Genomic DNA, 13437 nt, shown 5'->3' with positions numbered 1-13437 from the left:
CTTAATGGCGAGGGCCACTGCTATGAACAATAAGAGAGTTGTAATCTTGTAGTTTGAGAGCCCACCTGGCGAAGTTAGCATAGGGATCTTGTTTTGTTTGCAGCCAGCGAAGAGTGACGTTGTCGGTAACGTCCGGGAGAGATTTAGCATAAACGTACGAACGAAATTTCCCGACTGCCCAAACTACCGCCAAGTATTCAAATTGCGAGGCGTGGTATCGGCTCTCTGATTCACTGAGCCGGTGTTTAGCATAAGTGACTGGTCTCTGCTGCCCGCCCTCGTTAACTTGCAAGAAAACAGCTCCCAGGCCAAGACCATTGGCATCTGTGCGTAGAATCGTCGGGGCAATTTCGTCCTAGTGAACAAGTGTCGGTGATGCTTGAAGGGCAGTCTTCAGGTCGCTGATGGGAGCTTCTTGGTCGAGAAACCATTTCCAGAGAACTTGTTTCTTCAGTAGCTCGTTTAGTGGTTCCACGAAAAAAGGAAAGACGAGGACAAGGCGTCTAAAATATGAGGCGAAGCCCAAGAAACATATCAGCTGCTTAGCCGTGGTGGGAGGCGGAGTACGGGCAATGGCTTGGAGCTTTGTGGGATCAGGGCTGACACCCTTAGCACTGTCTACGTGCCATAAGTAACTTCTGAGAAGCCGAAGGAGCACTCTGAAGGCTTTATAGAAAGGCAAGCGTCTTGAACAGCACGCAAGACCATTTCCAACCGCCGGAGGTTTTCGGAAAACATGGGAGCTTAGACAATAATGTCGTCTAAATAAACCAAAGCCCTAAACCACTTGAGATGCCCAAGAACCCGATTCATTATTCGCTGAAGTGTATAGGAGAAGCTTTGGAGAATCCGAACGGAAGGTGCTTAAACTGATATAGCACGTCAGGATTTATAAAGGTGGTCTTTTTAGCGTCATTAGGGTCGAGTTCTACCTGCCAATAGCCAGAAAGAAGATCCGGCACAGTGAAAAGACGGGCGCCATATAGGTGGTCAAGGGCATCGTCAAGACGAGGAAGCGAATACACGTCGGGCTTAGTGACGCTGTTTAGCCGTCGCTAGTAAAAACAGAAACAAATCAAGCCATCTCTCTTTCTAACAAGAACTGCGGGGAACGACCAGAGACTAGACATGCGCGACATGATACCACGCTTAAACATGTCATTCACTGCCTTGGTGATTCCTGCACAATCGGAGGCATTTAATCGACGCGGGTGATGCCGAGCAGAAACCTCAGAGCCGGTGTCATTTCTGTGCTGCACCAAAGGGTGTCGCCCAGCTCATTGGATGACAGGGCTACGTTGTCACGTAACTTTTGTATAAGTGCTTCAATCTCATCTTGCTGTGAGCGAGGTAAGTTCAGGCCAAAATTGAATTCGTTCCAGTTTAAGAGAGAAGCAGTTGGTGGTGAAGGGGCTACGAGCTGTACTACTGCTACAACGGACGGTGCTTCAAAGTATGTACAGGTGCCGAGAATAGTGCCTGACGGCTCGCGTGGGTTACTCTCAAACAGGTTGAATACGAGCACTGCAAAGGTTTCACGCGATGGAGGGCCCTAGGCATTGCGAATTTGCCTCCTGGTAGGGAAAAAACGGCGCTCTCTACAAAAATGTCCCAGTCTACAGAAGACTGGGCTTGACTGTAAACGAGAACCCACGCAGCAGACGACACGGGTATGGTGACGGAGGTTGCCGTAATCACAGGTTGCAAACAGGGGTACGACTTTTCAATTTTAAGTAGCTCCTTTTTGTGTGTACCTACGGCCATTGATACACATGCTCGTTGTTAGAGTACTTACTGGCGAAGAAAATTTAGTAGTCAGACTTTTCATCATCCGGCAGATGTCAGTGAGAACGGAGAGCACTTTGTCAACAGGCCGTAAACGACACGACACAACAGGAAATACGACTGCGAAGGGCAAGCTTTATGGAAAGCTTCAATGCGTGCTCGGGTCGGTATGGAAGTGGTAGATGTCAGTTCAATAATGTGTTCAGTCCCGCTAAACTGCTAAGTATTGCCAAACTGTGTACACTAATCAGAGGCTAAGATCACTGGCACACACAGGTTTGGTTCAACAAAAAAAGAACGGTGTCTCACTGTCTTCCCAAGCGCACACACTTTCAGGCACACTTCGCTGAGGCTAGGTAGAGCGGCTCTGTCAGCCAGGACGAGATGGGGTCGATTGACCTGCGCAGGGCTCACTGAAAATCTTCCATTTAAGAAACTCACGACATGAAAACTGAAGACAGCCCATGTGTTCAATGATGCTTTAATGTGATGTGGCGGTTTCCAAGCTTTACCGGCATCGTTGTCATCTTGGTGAAAGGGCCAAGTGATAGAAAAGGGGCTTCAGCGATCATGCCGTGTCCTGCCCTCGACGGCCCGCATTGTAGTCTCCCGAGGAAGACTGCACAGGTGGAGCTGAATTAGTCAGCGACTAAGTTACTCGAAGGAAGCTTCGAGATAAATACCCAACGTCGTTGCAATGGTAGTGCTGGAGTACCGCTGAAGGGTCGTGGAGCCGATCAGGAGCAGATTGACGGGTCTTAGACGGCGCGTTCGTGAAGGCTGGCCTCTGGCATGGGTCTTCAGCTGCTTGCGAATGGTCGTGTGTCTCCGCCTCAAGAGCGGCAAGTAGAGATAATCGTTCGTCGACCAGACAAGCAAGGCGGGTGAAGCGCTAGACGTTTCTCTTATTCACGACGTCAGAAATGCCATCAGCAGCAATAAGGTCTATGATTGTGGTAGGGCAACCCGACAAGGCCTTTTTGGACAAGTTATCGACGTGAGCAGCGTGGTCTGAAGGTCGCGCCAATCTTGCCGACGTGTCTCAACTGTGTAAGGTAGAGCTGAAGATGACTGTCACCAAATCTGTTTCGCAGCGCCAATACCGGAGCTTCATAGTCATAGGAATGTACTCGGCGTGTTCAGCCGGGGCGGCACGGAGCTGCACAACGAGTGTTTGAGCTTTATATTTGTTGAGGAACCTGAGACGAGACGGTGGCAATGGGCCGCGCCGTGGTCGCAGCTTTTATTTGGGGCGCAGGCGTAGACGGGGTGGCAGCTGCAGCATCCACCCAGGCCAGGAGCTAGGCCCCTCCTGTTTTCACAAGAAGGCGGGGGTAATGCAGAATGGCTGTCCGCAACACACGCTGCTTGTGGATTGGTGACGGGGCATGTGACCTGGCTCCTCAGATAGGTGAGAGTAAATCTTCGCAAGCAGGTCTGGAAAACCCTGGCTGCCCCTAGAGGTGTAGAAGGCGAGCCTCGCGGTCGGGCTGGCAGCCTACGAGTGTTTCAGGTGTCGGCACCAGTGTGTTGGGAGCGCTGGTGGCTCGTGGCGCCTCAAGAACGTTTGTGTGCTTCCCGCTAGCTCGACGCCACGACCATCACTCTGATTCGGCAGCTCGCTTCCTTCATGAGTCGTCCTTTTATTAAACCAGCGACGACGGCACATCTACGTCAGACGCTATTTAAGATAAGCGGTGAAAGTTGTGCCCCGAAAAACTGAGGCTGAGCTGACACTGGAACATTTCGTTCGACCGAGGTAGACACGCGTTGCTGATGTCCAGTCTGGGCCTCGCTGGCAGAGAGCCATGAGGATAGGTCAGCGGCGTCATCTGCAGTCGGGAAACGTTGGGCAAGCGTGGCCTCAAGAGAGAGCAGGTGGGTAGTGAAGTGAGTTTCGAATTTTGAAATGTCGCGTGAAGGCTCTTTTGTCGACCACACTTTGTGAAGCAAGAGCTTGTATGCAATCTTATATGGGTACGCTGGCGTCAGTGGTTAACTGTAGAAAGTGATTTGGTGTTCCATGGGCATCGAACTCCGACAGGGTCTCTACCGAGCTTTCCTGCGTATCGGGGCAGCAAGTTCCAGGGCCGTTGACGACACGGAAGCGTTGCTCCGTGTTGACAGAGGTGAACGTTCTGACCACTGTCACCAAATGTTACGTACAATAGCAACTAAGCCAAACACAATCTAAAACCAACACTGTCTTCATCGTCCTCTTGCACTGCACTACCCTTCAAGCGCTTGCCACTTCGGTGGTATGACTCATGCACTACACTATATATATATATATATAAATATAAAAATATATATATATATATATATATATATATATATATATATATATATATATATATATATATATATATATATATATATATATATATATATATATATATATAACGGGCGCATGGACGCACGGACAGTCACACAGACGGACGCATATATAATGAAAGATGCGAGATGGTGGTACTTGGAGTGTTGACTATATGGACGAACGGACACACAGACAGATGCATGGACGGACGCACGGCTTACGCCTTTTTGTAATCTATGAAGGCTATGTACTGCAAGCCCCAGTCATGCTATCTCAATTTCGCCGACACTGCGTCAGGTTCTTAACGGCCAGACAGATCTGTGGCGAAGGGGAAGCTCTGTTCGCAGAGCTTTCCAGCATTTCTAGCTCAATGTCTCGCAACCTCCTTATGGCTTTCTACTTTCGCTTTCAAACTACCTCTCGTCATGTTGCAGAAGCGTGGGAGTTTGTTACTTGTGTGAGACTGTGTATGCTGTCAAGATTGGAACAGACGTAGACATTGACATTGATCTTGCCTTGTCAATTGCGGAAGATTAAGAAGGTGATGATGACAACTCAATCATTTTTACAACGAACGAAGCGCGAGTGGAACTAGGCAAGCGAACAAACACCTGCTGCAGCATTTGGGCTAAATGGAGTACATTTTGCTCTGATGACTTGAACGATACACTCCAGGTTCTGCGCAGTGCTTTTTTATTGTTGTCATGCATGTTGCAAAGCTTCTACGTACAATTTACGTTCTTTTACGTGTACTGCTGAGCGTTTAGGTGTATTTAGCTTGCTGCCTGCATCTGAAGCAGACAGGGGAACATGTGTCGGAAAATATCGCTCACTAAGGATTTATTACACTTTTTAGTGAATAACCACATCGTTTACCATGCAAATCAGTATACCTATTTGCCAAATGAAACAAAGGCTCATACGTTTCTCAGTCAACAAAGGATTCTTTCCAATTGTGGTATATTGTGCTACAAAAAATGAATACAAAAAGGCAATGCCTTAGCACACCGAAAAAAGCTGATGTTTTTACAGTGATCTATATTCGGTAAATGGGTACTTACTATGTTTTTCTTCGTAAACTGGGCCAAGATTTGTGCATTGGCAAAAAAAAACTTGACTTCAGTAAACTTGAACGATCTGTACGCTGCTTCGTCTCTTTGATTCGGAAATTCATTACGAAACACTGAATAGTCATTGTACGTCCTCGCATCTCGTGAGGTTTTCTTAATGACACAGCCACAGCTGCTGACCAATGTCCTGAAACACTTGAAACCGAAGCAACGGGGATTTCAAGATTGCTAGGTAAACACCTTCTGTCGAGGCAAAGGGGCCCAGAAGACTCGATTTTTTTTTGTTGCTGTTGTAGGAAGTGGTGATTAAAATAGCCGGAGATAAACCAGCTGGTGCGCGATCTCGAAGGCCATACTTAGAGTTAGACGCAGTGACTAAAGTGTAGCCACTGACTCTTCACCGTGCTAACTAACCGACACTTACTGGACGTTCTGCCATTTCTATACCTCCTGCCTCGAGCGATGCGGCAATTTTCTCAAGGCCAATCGGAAGCGCCGCTTTTATTCTTCGGTGGCTCAATAAACGACCTAGCGGGACATGGAGTAGTGGAAACTTTGTTGAAGCGCACTGAAAAACAGATGGAAAGAAGAGGCTGACAAAGAAAGCGCTTGCTCTCACAACTGAAGGTATTTAGTCAGAAAAGGAATCTAAAGTGAATACATGGTCTTTCGCGCATGCTCATCAGAACAGGGTGCAACAGAAACCACTCGTATCGGGAATGCAAACGTTGTCCATATTATATGTCATTTATTATATTTTAAAAGTACTAAGTGTCTACATACGCGTGACTTTTATCATGCAGCGCAATCGTAGCTTCGCTAACACAGTCATGTCTTCTCTTTCGGATGTGGTAAAATTCCGCTATCTCACGTGTTAGCTGATCCTTGTGTCGAAATAATGTTTCTGTTTTTTTCAAATACAGGGTAACATCCGCAGTTTTTACAGTGATCTGCAATGTGACTGTTGCCCCATGCCTTGACAGATGCGTGATGTTGTCTAAGGTGGTCGTTCATGCAACTTCCCGACTGGCCTATGTAGACTTTCCAGAAGAAAAAAGTATCATATATACTACTCCCTACATGCGTTTCACGAACATGTTTCTGTGTTTTACGGAGCAAGCATCCGAACCTATGGGCGTATTATTACGTGGACACAAGCTTGCCAGTTTGATTTTCGCCGTAACCTTCACATCTACGCTGTATCTATTTCCAACTTGCTTTAAGTTGTGTGCATACTTGTGCACGTCTGGAATGACAGTCATTTTCCCTCGCTTTTTTGCTTCTGAACTGGATCTCTGTTTTTTGTCCTTCGTATCTCGGGCTAGGATCATGCACACCGAGAAAATTAACTGCTTCGGGTACACTGCTTTCTGAAATTTTTTAACCTAAATGATAGGACGCGGGGTGCGAACAGCGAGTTCATGTCAGAACTACGCGTGTTAGCTGCCGAAAGCGCCGTGATGGCCGCAGAGGCCACTGAAGGTTGCAATAATGGCGACGAGGGGCTGTGTCGGCAAGGGTCCTGTCAATACAGAAAGGCCATCTGTAATTTACCTGGCAAAGTCACCATGTATGTTCGTCGCCATGGCAGCTAACTGTGATGTTCGCAGACTACCGGCCCGACAGGCGAGGACCCCTGCACAGACAGTGGGACAAAGCCATCTGCTGGTGCACGCCGTAGGCTGGGCGATTTTGTAGCAGGTACTTCCTATAGGGGCGAGCTGCGCGGCCCTAAGGAGGACACTTGCATTCTTCAGCACTGAGTTAAGCTGCCCACACGTCAGGCTGTCGGTGAATTAAGGGGAAATCCCGGCGGTGTTGACCATGCAACAGTTAAAACCGACCATGCAACAGTTAAAACCTCCGCGCAGCTGATGCTAGCAGATATTGCCAAAGAGGGCACGCTAAAATATGCTAAGAGAAAGAGACACCACAAGGGCAAGACAGAAGTAAAGAGCGCAGGACAGCCCACGAAAACGCGAATTGCCGAGTGGAAAGCAATGTCACGAGCAATTCATTTGCGCTTTGTGGCAATCCAGAGTCGAGCGCGTCCTCATGCTCTAAACCGTTTGACGCATAGAAGGATGAGGCAGGCAAGTGTTCGTGGAGCTCGGAAGAGCCGACCCCCCTCGCTCCATTGTCCTGCACGAAGCGCGGGGTGCACGTCAAAGCAGCGCATTTCGGTTAAACGACACGATGTGGTTGGAAGACCCGTTTTCGTGGAACGAGGCGTCGCTGAAGGCATGCCTCCGAGGTGTAGACTATCGAGAAACAGGTGTCCATGTAGCGGCCATTCACTCTTTTGTCTGCCCTAGTAGCTTCGAACGGCTCCCCCAAGAGCGCAACCACCTCGAGCGTGGATCAAAATTGTGTCCATGGAAACGCCTACGTAACCTTAAAAGCAAATGACCTATATTTCGAAACAATGTTCATTTATGTCTTTCGATTTTGGAGCATTCCATAAATGGGGGGACCAATAGCTCAGTTATTTCATTGGTTTTCTTGTGTCATCTGTGTGTTTGTAGATGATGTTCTGTTGTTTCAACTTATTACCCGTTCAGTTAGGGAAGCTTTAATTTAAGGACATTTATTTGATGTATTTGGGCTTTTTTAAGATACTGGTTGGTCATACAAATGAAGTTTATTACGGTACGCATGTGTGGTAAACATGGCACTATGTTCCTCGAAGCTTTCCTCTTTATTAATACTTGGAAATGAAGTGATTTAGCGTGCAGAAAGTTCTGAAACTGTGCACAAGCGATCATGCCGATTTTTTTCTAAATCATTTTTTTAAAGATGCGTGTCACCAAGTGACTTTTTCGTACCGCTTGCAGTGTGTATGTTTGAATATGTGGCATCAAAGAATGTTTCCGTGCTTTAGCTTTGAAGTGTGCAGCATTTTGTCATTTTATTTTGGTACGTGTGTGGCCATAGCCTCACGCGCGAGATAAGCCTTTCTTTATAGTGTGACAGTGTGGCACACAAACAAGCATTTAATTAAAACAAGGGCAATCCGCAGGACATTACATAAAATAACAGAGAGAGAGAAACAATAATCGGCGATGAAAAAAAAGCAATCTATGCTATAAAAGAGCATTACTAGAGGTACAAACAAAAGACAAATACGCGGAATAATAATAAAATAACCACATGAATAAACTACGGGAGAGACAAAGAAAATTTACACAAAACGATCATGGTCACGCTTTTGAATTTCCAAGTGCGACGCAGCGCACACGTCTACAAATATTTAAAAGCTGGTTATAATAAAATAACAGTTTACAAAAGTCACAATAAAAAGTTCCATATAGACCAGGCGAGCTCTTGGTACACCTAGGGGAGTCGACGGGTGTCGTTGGAGATCTTGCCAGCCTAGTAGACGACGAGGGTGCTTGGTATTGCAGCCGTCTCAATACGTGTCGGGGGTCACTCCATGCTCGCCGCCTATGCGAGACTCGCGACACAGATGAGCTCACTTCTTGCTGGCTGCACGTCAACTGCCCATTCCGATGCAGTCCAAACTCTTTCGGGTCGCATGCTTACCCTCTGGAGGTGATTTCCGTTCGTCCGAACTTATGTGTGCCCCCTTCGGTACAGGTGCAGGAAAGACGCGGTGGCGCAACTGCTACGTCGTTATTCGCTGGATGTCGTCTTCCCGACACAAAAGCACCCTTCCTTGGACGATGGGGCACGCAGGCGAGACGAAAATTGCATTCGTTTGTGACAAAGCCCCCTTCTCAAGATTATTGCTGCGTAATATTCATGGAAATTACAAACGCGCACAATTCGAGCACTTTCAGTGTTCCGGTCGTCCACCAATGCGTTTTTTTTCGCAAACCATGTGGGTGACGCCGCACAGAATCCCAGATGCACCGCACTTTACTCTCACATTACGACGAAAGTGATATCTCGCGCATTCGGCCATGGCCACATACATACGAAAAGCAAATGACAAAAATAATGCACTCTTCAAAGGTAAGGCACGGAAGCCTTCTTTGAGGCCACATATTCAAACATACACGCCTTGAGCGGTATAGTAAAGTCACTCATTCACACGTTAGAAACCAAAAAAAAGGAAAACGAATAACAAACCTGGATGGCCGTTTGAGCGCAGTTTCAATGGGAAACAAGACAAAGCTTTCAAAGACACCCCGTCAGATTTAGCAAGTACGTGGGCAGTGATAGGCCTCGAACAGAGAAGTAACATGATAAGAGTCTTTCAAAGAAGCCTACCTATTTGCAAACAAAAATGAATTAAGGTTCCTATAACAAAGCTACGTCAACTACATGTGCGACAATATTGCCACGTTCCATTTCCCAAGTTTTTGTTATCGTCCAAAAACACCACACAATTCTCAGCGCAAACCGCGCCTGCAGTTTTCTAGAAGGTTCCGTACTGTAGTAGATCATTTCGATAAGATCACGCCCACTGTGCGAACGGTACAGATTGTTCTGGAAGCTACGCCACCGCCAGCCATAACGCTAGAACATTCGACGGCAAGAGTATAAATGCCGACGCGCTTCGCCGCTTGTCAGTTGTTGATCGAAGGCCGACGCTGCGTTCGCCGCTATCAGTCCGAGACTGCTATCTGTGCAAGACTGCTGCTGTAATTAGACTTTCCCTTTACCGGCCACAGGTTCGCCCAAATAAACAGTTAAATGCCAAGACGAAGTTTCCTGTGTTCGGCCACGTCACGACCCCGTGACATCTGGTGGAGGTGCTGCTTCGTTCATGTACCGAACGCCCCCGTCAAGCCGTGAGCCCAGCCCCCGTCGCAGAGAAGACACTGACGCCAACCAAGAGCAGCGAACGAGCCGCCGACAGCAAGGTCTCCCACCGGAGTACGGCTTTCTACAAGACAAGGCGCGGAAGACCAAGACCATGGCCTCGACTGCAGCGACAATGACAATCGGAGCGTCCCAACCCGCAATCGTCATTCATCAACCCAGGGAACCACCAACGTTCCATGGCTCATCGTTTGCAGACCCGGAATCCTGGCTAGAAACATACGACCGTATGGCCGCCCTCAACCACTGGGACAACGAAGAAAAGCTCCGTCGTGTGTACTTCTACCTGGAAGACACCGCAAGGACCTGGCTAGAGAATCGGGAGTCCACGCTCCGAACGTGGGATGTCTTCTGCGGCGCATTTATGCAAACGTTTGCGAGCGTCGCTCGCAAAGAGAAGGCCGCTGCTCTACTCGAGACCCGGGCTCAGCTACAAAATGAAAAGGTTGAAATTTTCACAGAGGAGATGACCCGCCTATTCCGTCACGCTGACCCAGACATGCCTGAGGAAAAGAAAGTTCCTTTCCTCATGCGAGGGGTCAAACAGGAGCTCTTCGCGGGACTAAGGAGGAATCCACCGAACATCGTCCAAGAATTTGTATCCGAGGCGACCACCATCGAAAAAACGCTGGACATGCGCACCAGACAGTATAATCGTCGCCGGACTCCAGAATGCGCTGCAGCTCAAGCCAGTGACTCCGACGACCTGCGTAAAACGATCCGAGCGATCGTGCGGGAAGAGCTGCGCAAACTGTTGCCTTCGGCGCAGCCTCAAGTGGATTCGATCGCCGACATTGTGCGAGAAGAAGTCCGGCAATCGCTTCGAATTCCCGAAACACCACCGCCCGAGCCAGAAACTATGAGCTACGCCGCTGCAGTGCGCCACAACGCTCCTCCCCGTCCACGCCAAAACACCGCCTTGTCGCACTCCGTCGCCAGACGCCACCGATGCCACCACCCCCACCGACGTCCTACCGTTCCCCAGCGGGCCAGCGCAGTGCACCGAGGAAGACTGACGTCTGGCGCACCCCTGACCATCGCCCGCTCTGCTACCACTGCGGCGAGGCCGGACACACATACCGCCGTTGCCAGTACCGACAGATGGGACTGCGTGGCTTCGCCGTCAATGCACCGCGTCCACAGCCAGGAGAACGGCCACGTCACATTGCCGACTACCTGACAGGAACTCGGTGGACACCACGAAGCCCTTCGCGTTCGCCGTCGCCCAGCCGCCGCACGTCACCGCACCACCGGCAGTACTCTGGCCCAACGCGGGGCCGGTCTCCTAGCCCGTATCCGGGAAACTAAGGACAGCAACCGGTGGAGGTTCGGTTGCTGTGCGACGAACTACCGAAGATACTCCGACGACGACGACGCCACGACGGAGCTTTCCGAACACGACGCCAAACAGGCAAAGCCCTGACGGCGAAAGCTCACTTACCGAAGGTGGCCTGACGATGCATCACGGAAGCAGCGGAACAAGCTGACGCAGCCGTGACCCGACACCACGCCCTAACTGTAATGCGAGACGGCAAACTAGCGACCTCGACGTTCTTATCGACGGCCACAGTGTGACCGCTCTCGTCGATACTGGAGCCGACTATTCTGTCATCAGTGGGTCGTTCGCCTCGAAGTTAAAGAAAGTTAGGACAGCTTGGAAAGGCCCTGAAATCCGCACAGCCGGAGGTCATCTCGTAACGCCAGCAGGAATCTGCACAGCGAGAGTCACCATTAGCGGCCGTATTTATCCTACAGACTTCGTAGTTCTACAGCGTTGCTCGAGAGATGTCATCCTTGGCATGGACTTCTTATGCCTCCATGGTGCTGCCATCAACCTAAAAACAAAGTCGATAACGTTAGCCACAGAAGAAGCACTACCGCCACACACGCCTTCAGGACACCATGCCTTGAATGTGCTGGAAGAACAAGTCACCATTCCGCCTCGCTCAAGCGTCATTATTTCAGTCGGCGCTTCTAAATCACCTGACTTGGAAGGCGTCGTTGAAGGCAGTCAGCATCTGTTGGTCACCCGAAATATTTGCGTCGCAAGAGGAACCGCAGAGCTGAGGGGAGGCAAAGCAACGGTTATGCTCACGAATTTCAGCAATGAGTACAAACATGTGAACAAAGGAACAACGGTCGCATACATCAAAGAAATTGTCGAAGCCACCAGTGCTTTCACCCCCACCGATTCTGCGGAACCTGCTCAGAGGAACCAAGCCCCTCCCATAGCTTTCGACGTCAATCCCAGACTTCCGAACGATAAGCAAGAACAGCTCAAGGCCCTGCTCCCGCAATACGAAGATTGCTTTTCGTCGTCATCGAAAATTCGGCAGACCCTAATCACGAAACATCGCATCATAACCGAAGAAAATGTCAGACCACTCCGTCAGAGTCCGTACAGGGTTTCGACGCGAGAACGTGAGGCCATGAAGAGACAAGTTGATGAAATGCTGCGGGATGACATTATCCAGCCGTCCATAAGTCCATGGGCATCCCCCGTTGTGTTAGTGAAGAAAAAGGATGGGACCCTACGTTTCTGCGTCGATTATCGCCGCCTGAACAAAATCACTAGAAAGGACGTGTATCCTCCCCCACGAATAGACGACGCACTTGATCGGCTCCATAACGCTAAGTACTTTTCGTCAATGGACCTCAAGACTAGCTATTGGCAAATCGAAGTCGACGAAAGAGACCGAGAGAAGACGGCGTTTATAACACCGGACGGCCTCTTCGAGTTTAAGGTGATGCCCTTCGGCCTTTGCTCAGCGCCTGCAACTTTTCAACGCGTTATGAATACAGTACTGGCAGGATTGAAGTGGCAGACTTGCCTTGTGTACTTGGACGACGTCGTCGTGTTTTCCTCGAGTTTCGACGAGCATCTTCGGCGCCTTGAAGCTGTACTTCAAGCCATCAAGACTTCCGGACTCACACTGCAGCCAGAAAAGTGTAGATTTGCGTATGAGGAGCTCTTGTTTCTGGGGCACGTTATCAGCAAGTCTGGAGTTCTTCCCGATCCACGGAAAGCAGCCGCCATCGCCGACTTCCCGCCGCCCACTGACAAGAAAGCCAGCGCCGATTTCTGAGCCTGTGTGCCTATTATAGGTGGTTCGTGAAAAACTTCGCCCGCATCGCTGGTCCTCTCACTAACCTTACCAAGGCCGACGTGGAGTTTAAGTGGGAAACGCCGCAGGAACACGCTTTCCGGGAGCTTAAACATCGCCTCCAGACGCCTCCGTTACTTGCCCATTTCGACGCATTCGCCGAGACAGAAAGACATACTGACGCTAGCAGTGTAGGTCTTGGCGCCGTTCTTGTGCAGAGGGCTGACGGACTTGAAAGGGTTATTAGTTACGCCAGCCGATCGCTATCCAAAGCAGAAGCAAATTATTCCACAACAGAAACAATAAAGTTGTGTTCTCTCTCTCCACAACAGAAAAGGAGTGCCTCGCTATCATCTGGGCTACGTCAAAATTT

At 49.3% G+C, this 13437-nt stretch overlaps 1 protein-coding gene across 1 annotated transcript in view; it reads left to right on the top strand.

The window, feature by feature from the left end:
* The window catches only part of LOC142790022 (uncharacterized), a 167732-nt gene that overhangs the window by 93085 nt on the left and 61210 nt on the right, over positions 1-13437 (top strand). The window lies entirely within an intron of this gene.

Source organism: Rhipicephalus microplus, chromosome 2 (genome assembly GCF_043290135.1).
Source record: "Rhipicephalus microplus isolate Deutch F79 chromosome 2, USDA_Rmic, whole genome shotgun sequence".
In the NCBI taxonomy this organism is placed as follows: domain Eukaryota; kingdom Metazoa; phylum Arthropoda; class Arachnida; order Ixodida; family Ixodidae; genus Rhipicephalus; species Rhipicephalus microplus.
This window is presented reverse-complemented; position numbering and strand designations above follow the sequence as displayed.